This window comes from Brachycentrus maculatus, unplaced genomic scaffold (assembly GCF_059751285.1).
Source record: "Brachycentrus maculatus isolate JH-2025_06_01 unplaced genomic scaffold, ASM5975128v1 h1tg000176l, whole genome shotgun sequence".
Lineage (NCBI taxonomy): Eukaryota > Metazoa > Arthropoda > Insecta > Trichoptera > Brachycentridae > Brachycentrus > Brachycentrus maculatus.
Window position 1 is genome coordinate 2,169,049 of NW_028280928.1, and position 19,952 is coordinate 2,189,000.

Consider the following 19,952-nt stretch of genomic DNA (forward strand, 5'->3'; position numbering starts at 1 on the left):
ACATAAAATATTCATCACATGCGTTATTAGTCCGACCAAGAACTAACATGAACTAAGCGTGTTTGTCAACATTCTTATATGTTTCCATCTCAACTTATAGTGTTGAGTAGTGTGTTAAAAATGAGCAAAAAAAATATGTATAAACATCTGATTTGTATACCATTTCGTTAGATTTTAAACAGCGCAAATGACTTCACTTTTGATGGATTGGATGGCGTAATCTTACCGGAAACTAGTGAACAGGGATGTTTAACGTGATAGTTTATAAGTTAATTTTATAAAATGGGTTAGCATATATGCCCATAATTATGAATATAATGAATACATGTAATAAAAACTAATGTTATCTTCCGTAAATTATTACTGCACATGTAAAAACTATTACTTAATTAGTACCTAGAATTGTAGAGTTATAAAAAGACCATCAGTCCATTTAATATTCACATTCGTTTGTTGAAAATGTAATAACTATAATAAATACAATAGAACATAATGAATAAATAACAAAAACTGTTCCGGGATTATATTTTATTGCACAAAGAGATACACATTAATATTTAAAAAAAGACATACTAAAAAGCATACAATGATTGTCGAAAGCAAATAAAAAAGATTAACAGCTTAAATTATGTAACCTGTAAAGCATTTAATCAGCCTCAGTATCATCTACTATGAAGCCCATTGAGACGCTTTTAGTACCAGTTGCACTTTCACCACGTATTTTAATGCAATTTATAGAAAAACGTTTTTTAAATCTTTGGAACCATCCATCAATACCACGAAATGTTTCCTTAGATTCAGGTTGTTTTTCTTTTAATTTCTCAAATATCTCGATTGCCTTGCTTTTAATCATGTCTCCTTCCAGGGGTACATTATTTTGACGAAGGTGTTTAATCCACATAAATAAATAATATTCTGTTCTGGCTAATAAATTATTTCTAATACGAGCAGTTTGAGTTATACTGTCTGATGATCCAATGATTATCCTTTTTCGTATTTTATCTTCCATCGTTTGAATCCCACAAACTGTAGAAGAGTTTAAATTGAATTCTTCGCATATTTTAGCGATTCTTTCTCCGCTTTTTATACGATCCAAAATTTCCAATTTTTGTTCTAGCAAAATGCGCCTTCTTTTCTGTTTTCCTTTGGGTTTTAAAGACCGCGTGGCTATAAAATAATTTTAAAAAATAACAAAGATTTAATAAATCAATTTAATTTAAAAACAAAAAAGTGTGTGTTTGAACAAATTTAAAAGGCAAACGTGGTTGGGAATAGAAGTAGAGGAAGATCGAGGAAAACTTGACATGATCAAGTTTTTATTTTTTTGACATGATCAAGTTTTCATTTTTTTGACATGATATATTTATATATCTAGGTCAGGTCAGTAGTCGGATTTCTTGGTTTAGTGATTAAGTGTATGAGGAGATGCGTGAATGTGGAAGAGGCAAACATTGTTTGCAAAGACATTGATGTGGCATTCCATTCTCTCTGCCAACCCCTGCGGAGAAGTGGCATAATGGTAAGTTAATTATTACTGTCACATTCAATTGCATCCCATTTGTACACATTCCCCACCCACATCCCATTTAAAAAAAGATAAAACATTGTTAATAATTAATGTATTTTTATTTGATATCTATTGTATTCTTACCAGTGTCCTTTTATTATAATAATAATAAAACCCTTATCCGCACCCCAATGGTGCATAGGGCACTGTGTCATATTAACGCAGTGTTATCTTGATCGTTTACACATGAAGGAAAGGTGATCAGCCCTCCGCTTCAGGTACCAGTCCATGGTAATATTGAATAAATATTACAGTGAAAAAATCACTTATATTTATTTTACCCCCCTTGGGAATCGAACCCGGGACCTCCAGAACGGTAGCCGAGCGTGCTGACCATTACACTACGGAGGCGGACAAAATTATAACCTAAAATAAAATGTATACCCACACACAGGCCATGCCTTTGTGGGATCTTTTTTTGTTAATATATTTCTTTACTTGTAATTATAATATATTGTCAAATACAAAAGAATTTAAAATAAAGAAAAAAATAATTTAAGATTTTTTTCATAAGGGTCTCAAAAGTCTATAGCTACAAAGACAAGAATTTAAAAAAATATATATTTTGCAAATAATACAGCTTAAAGATTTATTAAATTATCGATCATAATAATGTTCCATTTTTGGTGTTATTTTGGTATAACCATGTGCGGCAAAATGTATGATAGATAATTGAGTGGTGATATAGGAAAAGAATGCAAGGCTGAAATAAACGTCATGGATAAAATAAAAAAAAGTTGTGTAAAAAGAGACAGTTTGGGCATGTGAATCGAATGAGTGGAAGAAGAATAGTAAAATGAATTTACGAGGTGAATGTAGTTGGTAATATAAGCAGAGGAAGACCGAGGAAAACTTGGCGTGATCAAGTATTTCAAATACTTGGGCAGGTCAAGTCAGAATAATCGGTGGCTATGTGTGAGATGATGCATCAATGTAGAAACAGGGTGATGGATAGTTAGTTAGTTTTATATTTTAACATATTGTCCTTTGCTATTGAGGAAAAACTTGGGAGGACTATGATTATGTTCTTTGTTAGTGGGAACAACTTTGTTATCATTATCCACAAAGGCAGTTGACTTGCAAAGCTGGGAATCATAGGAAGAACAACGCCAGGAGGACCCTTTTGTAGAAAACCGGATTCTACGATATGTATAACTGTTTAGTAGTAACAAGCAGGTTCGATTTGATGTGGTAATATATTTTGCTGAAACACAAAGAAAAAGGAGTATTAAAACAAACATATGGCTACCGTTTGGGTTATTATTCTACAAAAATGTACTATTCTAGTACCATATTTAATCACTCAGTTTCGAGACATACTTGTCTTTTCGTCAGGACAATCACTACTGCAGCATGCAAGTACACTATACACCACTACCATCGCAATGCAACATCCACCAACACTTACATAAAATATTCATCACACGCGTTATTAGTTGGACCGAGGACCAACATGAACTAAGTGTGTTTGTCAAAATTTTTATATGTTTCCATCTCATCTTATAATAGTATTGAGAAGTGTGCTAAAAAGGGGGAAAAACATGTATTAACAGACCGATTCGTGTTCTGCTTCGTTACATTTTAACCAGCGCAAATGACTTCACTATTGATTTTGGATGGGATCTTCACGAAACTTGCGAACAGGGAAGTTTAACGTGACAGTTTATTAGTTCATTTCACAAAATGGGTGAGCATATTGCTCACTCTTTTCAACAACGTCATATATCAAAGATCATCAATTTTCAGTTGTACATGTTTTCGGGATGCCCAAAAAATGTACTACATCCCAGTAAAAGAGGCATATTTTTAATTTTTAACTTATTCACATACGGTGTTTGAAAATGATGCGGAATGCATCGAAACACGTATCACAGTAGATTTTAAGAAATAGTGGTATTTACTAAGTAGAACATTAATTGAAAAATGATAATAATAATAATATTTACCCGCTACAGGGCAGAAAGTGTTGTTTTTGCATTTTGAAGAAAAGATATTATTTAATTATTTTTTTAAATATACTAAATATTTTTCAAATCGAGAAAAAATCTTCAGGTTTTACCTAAATAGATCTGTTGCACAGTAAGTTCAATAAGTGGCTTGATATTTATTTTTAATACATTATATTATATTTATAATATTAAGTTAAAAATATGCTTCTTTTTCTGGGATATAGTACATTTTCTGGGCATTCCGAAAACATGCACAACTGAAAATTGTCGATTTTTGATATATGACGTTGTTGAAAGGAGTGAGCGATATGTGCCCATAATTATAAATGTGGTGTAATTCAAGAAATGGAATAAAGTGAGTTAATCATTTATTTCGATTCACATTGTTCTAAAATAATATAATCTATGTAAAAAAAATTAATATTATAAAACTGTGGAAACAGTTCACAGTATTGCGTTCACTTTCAGCGATACACCACTTTTGTTCATTTTGCAACAGACTAAGTCAGTTTATCAGTCAAAATGCGTATAATGAATAAATGTAATAAAAACTATTTCCGGAATATATTTTATTTAAAAAAAAGATACATATTTATATAAAATAAGACTTATATTAAAATATAAATAAAACCATACAATGATTGTCAAATGCAAATAAAAAAGATTAACATCTTAAATTATGTATCATGTAAAGTATTTAATTACCCTCAGTATCATTTCATATAAAGCCCATTGAGAAGCTTTTAGTACCAGTTGCACTTTCACCACATATTTTAATGCTATTTAAAGAAAACCGTTTTTTAAATCTTTGGAACCATCCATTACTACCAACAAATGTTTCCTTAGAATCAGGATGTTTTTTTTTAAACTCTCAAATATTTCCATTGCTTTTCTTTTAATCATATCTCCTTCCAGGGGTACATTATTTTGACGGAGGTGTTTAATCCACATAAATAAACAATGTTCCGTTCGGGCTAATAAATTATTTTTAATACGAGCAGTTTGATTTACACTGGCTAATGATCCAATGGTAATTCTTTTTCGTATTTTATCTTCCATCAATTGAATCCCAGAAATTGTAGAAGAGCTTATTTTGAATTCATCGGATGTTTTAGTAATTTTTTCTCCGCTTTTTATACGTTCCAAAATTACCAATTTTCGTTCTAGCGAAATGCGTTTCCTTTTCTGTATTCCTTTGGGTTTCAAAGACTGCATGGCTATGAATCAATAATAAAGAGACAAAGATATAATAAATCAATGTGAACTGGGGATTCAAGGCGGGACACGGCAAACGCCGTTTTTTTGTGGACGGTCGGTTGTTTGTGGGACACAACATATTACGGGTTTGTTTTTTGGTCGGTTGTTTGTGGGACACAACATATTACGGGTTTGTTAGTTGGGGTAGAATAACCATGCCGCAACTTATTATCATTAGTTCTCCTTCGTTGACAAATAAGTCCTTCGTTGACAAGTTTGTGCAAATAAACAAAAAATAAACAGTCTCATAGAACAATAAAATCAATCCCTGTCATTTGATCCAGAAAGACATTAAATTATTATTATTTATCATATTATTTATATTCTTTTATTTATTTTTTTTTATTTATGTTACAAGCTATTATATAATTTTATGGAATGGATAATCATGGTATTTTTTAAGGGAAAATTTCAAATTAAAAATATGTGTAGTGCCATTTACCAAATTGATAACATGTGTTTATATTCAGCTTAGAAATATGGTGAAATTATAACATAACCAGGTTATTTCTTATTTTATCTATGATGCCCATACATTACAAGTAATTCCTTTGAAAATTCTAATCAAAAATATTGTTTGGTTTAGAAGTTGTGTCCATTTTAAGAAAGTTACATATTTTTGCACTAATCGCTAAAAAACGTCCGATTCTGGCTAAAGTCTATTGGTTTTAGACCCTCGAATACAATGTGTTAATATTTAAATGTATAAAGAAATTGAAAATAAACTATATTTTCATATTATTTTTTGACATCTCATCAAAGATGAAGAAGAATATGGAAGTCTGGGCATTTACGGGGCTTACGACCGTCATAGGCTGGTTTAAGTGATCACTTTACACACGTGTAACATTCACCAATTCTACCCATTATTGACAACCACACTACTCAAATTCTTGGAAGTTCTATATATATATATGAACCAATTTAGAAACCTTGTTCATGAATCACTAGAACTTCACTAAAGACATCTATTGGTGAGATGTAAAGAAGCTTTTTATTAAGCAGAAACTCTTATATTAGTAAATTATTATAAAAAATAATATGAAAATAACTCCTGTAATTGGAGATAATCCAGATTTTGTGAACAAGTATTTGGACACACTCAAAATGTTGTAACTATATTTTCATTGAAATGAAGCAAAATTTGTGACATCATCGACCCCTCTATAGAAAACCCCTGTTACTGCACCCTTAGGGCGCTTGTCCACTACCCGGAATCCCGTGTAATTTTACTGTCCGGCACGTCAGTTAGCGTTTTAAAACGACGATTGGCTTGGATTGGCTTTTGCTTTTGTCCATCTTTCTTCGGATCGGAGCTCTTGATCGGTGCGTGAACACATTACGCGCAAATTCCATCATAAAAACGTCGTTTTAAAACCCTAACTGACGTGCCGGACGGTAAAATTCTGTAGACAAGCGCCCTTAGTATTACAGCAGAGTAACCATATCGTACAGACGTATTTTGTATTGGAAGCAGAAACTGACACAGTGCACGCATGAATGCACACGCACACACGATAATTACATTTAAACCAGCGTCAATGACTTTACTATTGATTTTGGATGGCGTAATCTTCACAAAACTTGCGAGCAGGGGAGTTTAAGGTGAAAGTTTAATAGTTCATTTTACAAAATGGGTTAGCATATAATGAATAAATAATAAAAACTAATCCGGGAATATATTTTATTTCACAAAGACACATATTAATATAAAATAAGACATATTAAAAACCATACAATGACTGTCGAAAGCAAAAAGCAAGATTAAAATTAAACTTATGTAACCTGTGACCTGCGAGGTATTTAATCAGCCTCAGTATCATCTAATAAGTAGCCAATTGAGACGCTTTTAGTACCAGTTGCACTTTCACCACGTATTTTAGTGCAATTTAAAGAAAAACGTTTTTTAAACCTTTCAAACCACCCATTACTAGCAACAAATGTTTCCTTAGAATCAGGTTGTTCCGCTTTTAAACTGTCAAATAGTTCGATTGCTTTTCTTTTAATCATATCTCCTTCCAGGGGTACATTATTTTGACTAAGGTGCTTAATCCACATAAACAAACAATGTTCTGTTCTGGCTAATAAATTATTTCTAATACGAGCAGTTTGATTTACACTGGCTGATGATCCAATGGTAATCCTTTTTCGTATTTTATCTTCCATCAATTGAATCCCAGAAATTGTAGAAGGGCTTATTTTGAATTCTTCGGATATTTTAACAATTTTTTCTCCGCTTTTTATAAGTTCCAAAATTACCAATTTTTGTTCTAGCGAAATGCGCCTTCTTTTTTGTTTTTCTTTGGGTTTCGAGGACCGCATGGCTATGAAATAAAAAATTAAACAACGATATAATAAATCAATTTAATTTAAAAACAAAAAAGGTGTGTTTGATTGTTGCACACATTCCCCACCCACATCCCATTTTAAAAAAAAGATGACATTGTTATTGCAACAAGAACCATTTATTTCTTAGTAATTTATTAGACATTTGTAATAGCAAACATTTAAGATACTAATATCGATCATTTTTACTGCAACATTATTTTTATTGAAAAGAAGAACAGTTTGTGACATCACCGACCCATCTATGCAAAACCCGTTACTGCACCCTTAATATTACGGCGGAGAAAACATACCATATAGACAAATTTCATATTGGAAGAGGGAACTGACACAGTAGAACTTTAATGCACTGGCTATAACAGCATGTTTACTAATCCAAAATGTTGCCAACTTACTAAAATGGTTTATTTTAGTAATCAAATTGATGAAAACGAAATGTTTGATATTCCAAATTTTTACATATAAAATTAAAAAATTTTTAAAAAATGTCTGTATTTTAATTCTGCTTTTTTCTCCCGAGTGGAAATACCCCATTATATGACAAGAGACGAAGACGACATAAGCGTTTTTATTTAGACCAATTTTCATTCATTATATTTTACAGGTGTCCAAAAATTTTGCTACAAATTTGAGATTTGCTCTAGGAATTATTTATATCAAGATTTTATGAAATGATTACTTTAACCAGCCAAAAACATATTGCAAGCCCTTATACATATTATCGTTTCAATAGACTTCTTCATCTTTGTTTAACCGTTTGAGTGCCAAAAAATGCATACAGTTTCTTGTAAAATGCCACCAAAAAAACATCATTTTTTATGAAACTTTATATTTTTTTAAAACCCCATAAATTCTTTGAATTTTCATGAATTTTGATGATTTTTTCGGTGTTTTATTAAAGAATGTCGAAATATTTGAAATAAAACGCTTGTATAAATGAATACAGTATTTTATTTAGAAAAAAAGAAAGACAAAAATGAAAAACAAAAGAAAATCAACAACTGTGCTTTCCTGCACACGCCGTGTGGACACCCTTCTTACAATAAGCACAAATAGTCGTTGATCTACGCAGCCCAGCACCATCTTTATTACTACAGACCACACAGCGACGTAAATTCTTTCCTGGAAGCTTCTGCAGTTTGGATTTATGGAATGAAATTGTTGAAGAAATTTCAGCTTTTTTTTTTGTAGGTAACCATTCCCTTTCAATCGATTCAATTATTTTTGATGTGAACTCGTGTCTTGAAATTTTTTTGCCTTCATTATTGATTGAATATATTATATATGCGTTTAAAACCATTCTTCCAAAAATGTTAAATGTTACCTTTTTCCAATATTTCAATGTTCTTCTTTCATCTAAATATACATACAACATTTTATTAGACTCATCTATTCCGCCCATGTATTTATTGTAAAAATAATATAATAATAAAATTGGATAACTTATAAAGCGCCATTTTCGTAAAAAAATACCTCAAGGGCGCTTCACTGTGAATGAATTGGGGAAAAATTGTACTCATGAATCATCTGTGGTTTTTCTGTTTGCGTTTCGTATGAACCCCTATATTTTTTCACTGTGACGCCACTCGTATTACTATTTGTAGAAATTAGGATGACCGGGTGTTTTTTGGTTTTTTTATCTCGATATGAACAGAGAAGAATGTCGTCACTTTTATAATAATTAGGTTTTCCAACTTGAGACACTTGTGCCTCACGTGGTATATATTTCCTGTTTCGACGGATGGTTCCTGTAATATACGTAATTCTTTCCAATAAAGTCTTAGCCAGTTGAATGCTTGTAAAAAAATTGTCAACAAAAATATGATAACCTTTGTCCAGGTAGTTACCAATTTTTAACAGATTCATTACTACAACATGGCCAAGGCCAAATTTTTTTGTATCATCCTTGTCTTGCTCTAATTTTGCTCCTCGGTAACAAAAAAATGCCAAGCAATAATGGGTTATGGAGTCGCATAACATCCAAAACTTTATTCCCCATCTGTGGTGTTTTTTGTTGGGGAGATATTGTTTGATTTTTGAGTGGCAATGAGTCCCTACCAATGACTCATCAATAGAGAGCTGGCGATTAGGGATATAATGGCGTCGGAAAACTTCATTGGCATGGACAACTATCATATTGAATTTTGCACAGGGGTCGTAGTCTGGATGATTGGATGGAGCCAAGGTGGAATTATCAATTAGATGAAAAAATTTCAAAATTATCTGAAATCGGTTTCTTGAGAACATTTGTTTGAACCATGGTATGCCCCTCGAATCTGTACTCCAGTAGGAAACAATTGACGGTCGTCGTGTAATACCCATTTCAAGTATGACCGCTATGAAAGCCTTCAATTCCAATACAGACACCGGTTTCCAAGCCTTTGCACGTGATTTGTTTCGTAAAGTGTCAGAAGAGTTTTCAAGAAATTGTTGGGCATATTTGTTGGTTTCATTTTTTATCGTTGTTAACAGAATGACATTAAAAAATAAATCAAAATATGATATAGGCATGGAATCACGCGGAGGAGGATCCCGAAGTCCAGGCGTTTCGAAAAAATGAGAATTTTCGGTAGAAAAATTGGTTCCGGGAGGTACATTTGTAAATGAGTAATTTCTGGTGTTACTCTCCATTTCTTGGTCACGATCAGAAGAATTACTGGAAATTCGCATCCTGCGGTTGGGAAACACGGATATGACATCACTCTCACCAGAGCTACTCTTACTCGAACTTGAATTAGAGGAGTGGAAATCGTCGCTCCCGCTATCAGACATTTCAGAGGACGCGCTCGACATTATGTTTTTTAAATTAACTAAAATAAAAAAAATAATAAATGAATCTGAAATTTAAACGGTTTACTACGATCTTACAACTATTAAGATAATATTAGAATAATATTTACCAACGCCGCAGCACCACACCCTACGTACGCGCGAATCAGAGCACGACTGACGCAATCGACGGAAATCGACGATCGGCAATCTTCGTTAAAACACGAATCGACGAAAATCGACGATCGGCAATCAAACGGTTAACCACCCTACCTTTGGGCTATTTTCAGGCACATTTTTTAAAAACAAGCAAAAAAAATCACAACGTTTATTGTCGCAAATTTTTGTCAGGTATGAAACCTGACAAAAGTTTGTCAGTGTATCCGGTACGTATTATTTTTGGAACAGATATTTTTTCTCGTGTGTGTAGGTCATATGGGTCAGCGCAGAATGGTGAAGAAAAGCCGTGCGTATCACGTACGTTTGTATGTGTAGGGCGATTAATATCAATAAAGATTTTATATTTTCTTTGTGTTTTTATTCATCAAAGGCTTGCTGAATGATAAGTTTAAATATTTATTAAAATAATGAAATAAATAGCAAATACAGTTTTTATGTAATTGGGCTTTTAATAGACCACTCAAATTTTAACATAATCTCCATTTTGGGTAAAGAAATATTTAGGGGGTTTATGGTTATGTTCATTCCGAACCAAACTAATTTTGTCATCGTTGTCAACACGAACAGTGGACTTGCAGAGTTGAGATTCATAAGAGGAACAACGCCAAGTACTCCCTTTCAACGAAGACCAGAATTTACTATACGTATAATGGTTTAGCATAAGCAATCTGGTATTACTGAGCGTTTTGATATATCTTGCTGAAAAACAGAAAAAATATTACATACATATATCATTTTTCACATATTGCATCAAAAATACTTTTTCTGGTATTTAACACGTTCGCTGCCGGGTTGGGAAGCATTATTTCACCAAAAGCAATGTAATTTGTCTTGATAATATAGAGAAATATATTCCATAAGTAAAACGAAATGGTATTATAAGCATTATGGGTTTCCACACGTCAGCACATGATTGGCACCGGCACGCAAAATAGTCCACAAATGCCGTATCACGCTCTGGCATGTGATGCATATTGAATAGAATCGAATATGGAAAAATAAGAAAATACAATGTAAGTTTCACTTTATTTTTATTTTTTCGATTCATCAATTACCACCACAATTCGAGAATCAATTCAAAAATCAAGATGTATGCAAAAAAAATTACGGTTTATGACTTATTTTGGCGCAATCTAAGCAAAAGCCCGGTGATCCTTCGCAGACTGTGCATACGTAAGTGGTGTCCTTACGTTTGCCTCTGGAGTAACAATTCTTGCACTGTTTTCTCAAAATCTTTCCACCTTTCTTTTCTTCGCGTAATTTTAAAATATGTTCTCTTTCATCTAAAACATGTACAGTACAATATTAAAAAGAAAGTGAAAGTCAAAATACATTAACATCCAATAGTTTTATCTGCTCTGCCAATCCCTGAAGGGAAATTGTCTAAGAGTGAAAGTTTTTTTTTGAAATTCCGAAAATGAATTTGAAAATTCCAGTCACATTCGATTTATAAATTCAATGTTTACAAGAAACATTATTTTCTTCTTTATACTTGAAGCACTAACTTTGTGATTTTCCATTTAATAATTAAAATGTGTAAGTATTCGAAACCGGCAGACATTATAATTAAGTTATAATAAAATATTTATAGTGATTTTAAAACAAAGTTACATTTTATTTATATTTTTTTCTTCCTGAAAAAATGGAATAAAATAGATATCAAAAATAAAGTGTGTGGGTTTTTTTTTTAAGATGTTATATTTCATTTCACATATACACCAATATCATATATTATGACAAAAATAGATGAAAATAAAAACCTCGTTTTAAATCCAGGTATAGTCCGATAAAAATAATTATTTGAAGTATTTTTTAATTTTTTTTTTTTTAAATTGTCAGCATATTTCAATAAAACGAGGACTTGAAATTATAAAATGTACCTGTATACACCATAAATAGGGTTGCCATCTACCCCGATACGTCCGAAACCTTTTCGACATATTCTATGATGTAAATTAAATATTCAAGTTATGAACGATATTATTAATCAGTAGAAGATGATAAATTTTTAATATTTACAATAATAAATTTGATAAAAAAATAATAAAAACGAGGAAAAATACATTGAGATATGACTCACTCCTTTCAAGAACGTCATAAATAAAAAAACTTGATTTTTCAGGAGAACCTTTTTAAAGTTTAAAAATATAATACAATGTATTAAAAATAAATATCAAGCCACTTATTGAACTTTTTACTTTGCAACAGATCATTTTAGGTAAAACCCGAAGGTTTTTTCTCCATTTTGTATATTAAAAAAAATAATTAAACAATACCTTTTCTTCAAAATGCAAAAACAACACTTTCTACTTCTTTTGCTGGGATATAGTACGTTTTCTGGGCATTCCGAAAACATGCACAACTGAAAATTGTCAATTTTTGATTTATGACGTTTTTGAAAGAAGTGAACGATATATAATGACGGACGTCTACCTAAATAAATAGATACTTAAATCTTTCTTCATCAAAATGTCTTGACAGGATTATCAGAAAATTTGGCAACCCTGACCATAAAGCGAGATACTGACTAATGATCTGTTACAATAAAATATCTTGTTAATGAATTTATTTAGGATTTGCATTGTGGGTTTTTCCAATGCTGGAAACTTCTCATCAAAATACAGTTCTCTCACCAAAACCCGGACTCATTTACGAAAAAAAAACAACATAGTGTCATAAATATTTAAAATAATATTAAAAAAATATATGATTTGATTAACAGTTACAGGAATGTTGGTAAAATTAATGAAAATACATTATTAAAAAAATATTTCAATCAACATTTTACTTCTGGGAATACCTAATATGTTCGCCAGCAGAAGAAATAAAAAACTTAGGTGGAGCGTGGTTGTGATAATTCTTTTTGGATAAGATGTAATCGTCTTTTATCACAACAGAAGCAGGACATCGAAGTGAAGAGTTTGAGGAACAATACCACCGATGGCCTCCACTCGAAGCCCCACCCTTCCAGAAAGTAAATCCATCAATCAATGGCAACCTTTTATTCTTTAGGGTAATGTACGATACTGGAAATAAACAAAACATAAAACATACATCAGATAATACTGTTGGCAATATCAGTCACTACAAATTTATGGTTTAGGTAATCATATTGAATACAATGTTCCTCATATTTAAATAAGAAAATTTCAATGCAGAATAACGCATAATTAAACCTGACTGACCGGAGCATTTCGTCATAACGTAACGTCGAAAAATTGCTCGCGGCGAGCATGTTATGTTATGACTTTACAGCATTGTTGACTGACCGCGATCAGTGCTCGTTTAGAACACAACTGCTCGTGGCCTTGTGCTCAGTATTGCCATATGCCAAACCAAAAAATTTGAATTACAGTCTAGAAATCTGTATTAAATTTGTATAGAATCAACAACCTAAAATCTGTATGAATCTTAGCATTCGTAGTTAAAATGTCAAACGACGTGATTCTTGGTTCTGTGATTTTAATAATTACATCTTACTCCAGATGAAGAAAAAAAGATTCTTCGCAGTTTGGAAAATTTCCCACAGATTTTGCAACCCTGGTACTGACTTAAAATTGCATCCGCCTCCGGATGGAGCATTCGGAACGAGCGGCGAGCAGCTCGGCTCGCTGTACTGACTGCTTGAATGATCGCATCGTAACACGTTACGTTACGACGAAATGCTCCGGTCAGTCTCCACCCTAATGTTACGCATTTGACTTTCAGCTTCCTTTGTAATTTCTCCTGTTGGTGGGAAAATGCTGGTATTTAATGAGTACATGTTTACTAGGCATAAACCTTTGAACAAATGCAAATTTCAGTGGAGGTGCACATATGCCGACAAGGGATGTCGAGTTACCACCCAAACAGCAGGAGATGATCAACTTGTGCAGATCAATCATGCTCACAATCATCCTCCTCCCACAACTTTGATAAAATACTAAATAATAAAATGATATACAACATTTTAACATATTAACTACAATTTTCTTTTATCAAGATTAAAATTAATTCACTTTCATGTTACGTTATGACGAAATGCTCCGGTCAGTCTCCACCATTATACATTACATTTAAGGGCTTAGCACAGCTTGACTGGATACATTACATTAAATTCCAGCACTTACAAAAAAACAGCATTAAACAAGGTGATGTTAGCACGTAAATAAAGGGGATAAGTGAAACAAAACAGATATTTTTTAAATTAGTTTAAATAATTTTTTATAATATTTTTTTTACAATTTTATATATTTATATATTGGTAATACAGTTTTTTTTATTTGTCAAACATTCATGAAAATTAAAAAACAGTTGCAGTTTCTCCAGTAATCTCTATGCTGTGAATATTGTTTCTCATTTTAAATCTATAGAACCACCCTCGACTGGCTACAAATTTTTCACTCCTGTCGCCTTTTTCATTTTGAATACGGTTAAAAATTGTTTTCGCCTTTTCCATTATAACCGCGCGACTCAAGGGGGTATTGCGTTCAACTTCACCGTCAATCCAGATGGAAAGTTGTTTTTCCATTTCCTCAATCACATTGCTTCTGGAACGAGTAATTTTCTTAGCAGAAGTCACTCTGGTCGTTGTTGCGGATGACAATATTTTTTCTTTGTTTCTAAGGATCGTGCGTATCGTGGAAGTAGGCATATTCAACGCAGTGCCGATATCAGACTGTCGTTCGCCCGCATCCAATCTCCCGAGTACCTGCATTTTAGTTTCCAGCGAAATGCTTTTTCTGGTCGCTTTGCTTTCTTTTTCTTTGCCTTCACCCTTTGTAAAAACTGAAAATTGCAGATTTGTCACAATATAATAAAATATTACGTTCGTATCTTTATACACACGGTAGCCTTGATACTTTATATTCACGGTCACCTATCATGAATCAACTGGGACGGAGCAAACATGCGTTTGTTTTGTAATTATATCCAACCAGACTGCGTTGCCAGACTAGTTATGAGTAACAAAGCAAAAAAAACATAAATTGGAAAATTCCATTACTGCCATATATAATGGAACTATTATTTTTTGACATCTCATCAAAGATGAGGAAGAATATGGAAGTCTGGACATTTACGGGGGCTGACGACCGTCATATGCTGGTTTAAGTGATCACTTTACACACGTGTAGCATTTACCAATTCTACCCATTATTGACAACCACACTAACCGAATTCTTGATGAGATTTCAAAAAATAATATGAAAATAACTCCTGTAATTGGAGATGATCCAGATTTTGTGAACAAGTATTTGGACACACTCAAAATGTTATAATGGAACTTCTCATAACGAGCACCTCTCATAACGACCACCTCGGCTGTCCAAACTCAAAACACAGTAAGGGATACTTTTTTTGCAGTAGGTTTTTTTTGCATTTTTTAACTAAGTAGATTCTACTTAGTCCAAAAATTGAAAAAAAATCGTACTACAAAAAAATGTCCCTTACTGTGTTTTAAGTTTGGACAGCCGACCTCTCATAACAAGTAATTCACTTGACAAGCAAAAAAAACGAGCAACGTTTTGCATAACGATTTGCAGAGAAAGGGCAAGTCCCCTTTTCACAACATTCAATTGTGATCCTGGACTTCCGCACCAATAAAATCTAAAAATGTTTCACTTGACAAGTAAGATTCTGGAACGGATTATGATCGTTATGAGAGGTTCAAATGTAATGCTTAATTAGCATGAAAACATAGCAGTGTGAAGCGGAGTCTTAATGTATAAGAATGAAACTCTCGGATTACACAAACTACTTTATTATTTTAAAACACCTCCCTCGTGTGATAAATTTCAAAACATGTCAAACAAAGTCCTACATTACAATCTGGGCAGTAATATCTAGTTTCTCTCCGTATTTTTTTACCGGTTTTGTCAGTTTTTGAACAACAAACTAGACACCGCTTAACAGCGTTTTGTTTTCTTTTCGTAGGCGGAATCTTCGTGATGAAATGTCTTCCCGTAAGGCGTAGTGATGCGGTTTGATGAGATGCGGTTCGAGAGAACGATTGTGGACTTCTTTCATCCGAATCCCATTCTAAAACAGTTCATAGAGTTTTCATTATAAAAAAATATACAATTTTCAATTACAGCAAAACTTTTTTTTGGGAAACATTACATTATTGATATATCAATCATTTGGTGATTGACATATGATCATCACGGTATTACATTTAAAAAAAAAAAAGGTTAAATATGTCAAAATGTGCGGAAAGACTATTCACATCTGGAGAAACATGGACAGAATTAATTTTGTGGTGAAATGCTCCGAGATGGCGCGAGTGTCATTGTATAATTGAGTAAAATGGCGCCATTTCTGTTGCTACAACATCTGAATGGCATCTCCGATAATTTAGTAAAGTTAGCTCTGGTTAGTATCTGAAAACAAAAGGAAAAAAATACACCGCAAGTAGCCGTAACAGCTGGCGTAGCGACACAACCGCCACGGAGGACGACCTGCGAACTACTAAACACGCTATGATATGCAAGTGTACACACAGCACGGCACGCACGCACACACTGGGAAACGCTTGTGAATTGGTGATTTTATCCCCGATTTTGACGCAAATTATTTATTTCCGTCGCTGCAAATGAATAACATTGCATTATAAATACTTTCATGTAATACGTAATTATATTACGGAAGAATAAAAGAATTGTGAGCCGGAATCAATTATATTTTTTATTGATATTCTCATTTTCAAAGTCGAGTTGTAGTAAATACATATCACCGGGAGGGAAAGGTTAAACTGTAGGATTACACAAACATCTCCAGTGACTGTCAGTAATGTAAAGAGTCTCCAAAAATTATTAAAAAATATTCCTTCTTTAGGTATGTTAACGAATAGACAAGCCAGTTTGGAGAAGCTGTGAGCAACAGGTAACTCCCAGTTGAGGGTAACTCGGCAAAAACAAGGTCTCCGACAAGATGAACTGACCGAATAAAAGAATTAAGTAACCGCATTTAAAATTTTAGAAATCAGTCCCACAAACAGACCAAATCGTCTAAAGTTAGTGGTTCTTAACCGTGTTGGAGGTACCGAACCCCATCAGTTTCATATACGTGTTCACCGAACCTTTAATTGGAAAAAATTATCACCAGATTGATATATATTTCTTTTAAATAATATACTAGATCTACTGAATAAATTAATATATCGTACGTCATATAATTTTTCATAATATTTGATATATTCCTTTTAAATAATGTACTAGATCTATTGGATAAATGAATATGTCGTATGTCTTATCATTTTTCATAATATTTGATATATTCCTTTCAAATAATGTACTAGATCTATTGGATAAATGAATATATCGTGTGTCGTATAATTTTTCACAATATTTTATATATTCCTTTCAAATAATGTACTAGATCTATTGGATAAATGAATATATCGTATGTCGTATAATTTTTCACAATATTTGATATATTCCTTTCAAATAATGTACTAGATCTATTGGATACATGAATATATCGTATGTCTTATCATTTTTCATTATATTTGATATATTCCTTTCAAATAATGTACTAGATCTATTGGATAAATGGATACATCATGCGTCGTATCATTTTTCATAATATCGTACAATAAGTCTTTGCGTGTTTTGACCTCCGCCGAACCCGGGAGACTGACTCACTGAACCCCTGGGTTTCGATCGAACCTAGGTTACGAACCTAGGTAATAGAAGTATTTTGATGACATAAAAATGAGACATGAAACCATACCAATAACTGTGAGGGTGAGAGGTAACAACACACACTGTTTACCATATTGTCTATGGGACAATAGTGATTATTTACAACAGTATTAACTTAAACACTTAAACTATAGTAGAAACCGAGAATCAGCAAATAGCTCACTGCACTAAAACTTCAATAACACCACATAGGCAACACTGGTTGTAAGTGAAATAAATGCCAAACAAACGAAAATTATATACCTGAATACGAAAATTCGCGATTGTAATAAACAACATTCAATTAACTTGAGATATTTCGTAGGAAAGTTACATACATTTATAATATCTAAAACAATAACCTAACCCATTTTGACAGGAAAGGTATTTGATGACAAAAACACATTGTAACTAGTTTTAACATATATTTTGTAAATTATAAACTTGTTTTATAAAAATTTATAACACATTTTAATAATTCAATCTACAAATTTTAGTTAAACAGTGAAATAAATCTTAGCTGTTAGCTTTGAAGTAACGTAACCAAAAACGAATATATCATGAGCTAGCACTGCGTATTAAAAAACATAAACATAGAATTGTATTTTTTTATATTTTTGAAGATACACAATTTCAAGTTTTTTTTTAATAAAACATTTGTTCACAATATTAGTAAACTTGACGTTTCAAATCGCGTCAAAAATCCCGACACTTATTCAAAGATAAATTATAAGGACATATTTGTTATCATAGATATCGGAAACATTATAGACAATCTCAAATATAAATATTTTGGGCCCTACCTTGAAAACCTTGATTTAAAATAATTTTATTGGTTTTTGAAAGAATGTTAGTCAAAATTACAAATAAAGCACGAGATTCATAAAATTGAATTTCAGCATGCTTTTAAAACATTTTTTCATTTAAAATAACATGGTTGTAAGACAAGATTTTATTTTTTTTAAAAAAAACATTATTAAAATAATATATATTTTCAGATTTTCTTCAAGTTCTTGTGAGAGAGCATGAAATGTTTTTATTTTAAATTGAATACAATTATGTTTAAACAAAGTTATGCATACAAAACATATTTTTATCCGTAAACTCTTATTTTCACAGATTATTTGGCTTAAAAACAATGTAGGAAATTTGTACCACTATTTATGATGTTTTCTTTTTTTTACTCTAGAGAAAGTGACGACTTTACTATTAAGTCAATTTATTAACCCTTTAGGTACCATAACTTTTGTGGTTACTATGCAAGAAGTAACCGCTATCTACATTGATAATTAAAAAGTAAAATATGTTCGATAATTTATAAATACTTCGTACCATTGTTTAAAAATATATATTTTTAGATTCGTTATTCACAAAATTTCACACCCGAAGGTATGATACGGAGTTCCTTAATGTATGCAAGTGGGCGCCGCGGCGTAGTTGGGTAGAAGCTCGACGGTTCGCGGTATCGCGGGTTCGATTTCCGCCAATTGTAAAATTAATTCAAGAAAGATTAATTTTTAATTCTACCTGCAGACAAAACTCTAATAGAGGCTTTGCTGGTTATTCCTTTAATAAAATTAAAAAAAATAAAAATAAGGAAAAAAGGCAACGTTATACGATATCGAAAGTAAATTCTGCTTAATATCCATATACTCTTTACCCCGTGAGCATAATACTACAAATCAAACGACTTGCCAACTTAATTGACGACATCCGGTTAACCGAACAAACAAAGCAGGGGAGTAAGCAATTAACGATATTTCGTTTTTATTATGCAATACATTTATTACATTTGTACTAATTTATTGCATGTTGTTAACGTTGACACATATTTAAGAGTATTACATCTTTACACAACTTACTTTTCGGGGAAACGAAATTAGTTTATTGTAATTTGTTTTTCGCATTTCCCTTTAAGTATTTTTGTAATATTACAACTAATTGCAATATAAAATCATCATTTTATTCTGAAAATCCATGTTTAATACTTAAAAAAAACACAATTTGGAATGAAAAAAATATACCACACAGAAGAACTCCCTAACACACTGTCCAAAATATATCTGATACTTTTATAAATTCAGTAATTCGCACATTAAAAAAAATCTTTTTTAGGCAAAAATATTTTGTTTCCGTGCAGTTGTTTCCCTTTTACACTTAGAAATATGTATGAACCGGGTTCGTTCTATGAAAAGTGTTATAAATAAAATAGTCAATAATGAA

General features: G+C 32.1%; 1 long non-coding RNA gene across 1 annotated transcript; it reads right to left on the minus strand.

The window, feature by feature from the left end:
* Window positions 1-10,757: 10,757 nt before the first annotated feature.
* On the minus strand, window positions 10,758-18,504 carry LOC148308118 (uncharacterized). Its single transcript, XR_015837730.1, has 3 exons — window positions 17,994-18,504; window positions 15,916-16,086; window positions 10,758-13,094 (listed from the first exon to the last, which is right to left on the minus strand). It is a non-coding gene; the product is annotated as an uncharacterized LOC148308118 (long non-coding RNA).
* Between the last annotated feature and the right edge of the window lie 1,448 nt (window positions 18,505-19,952).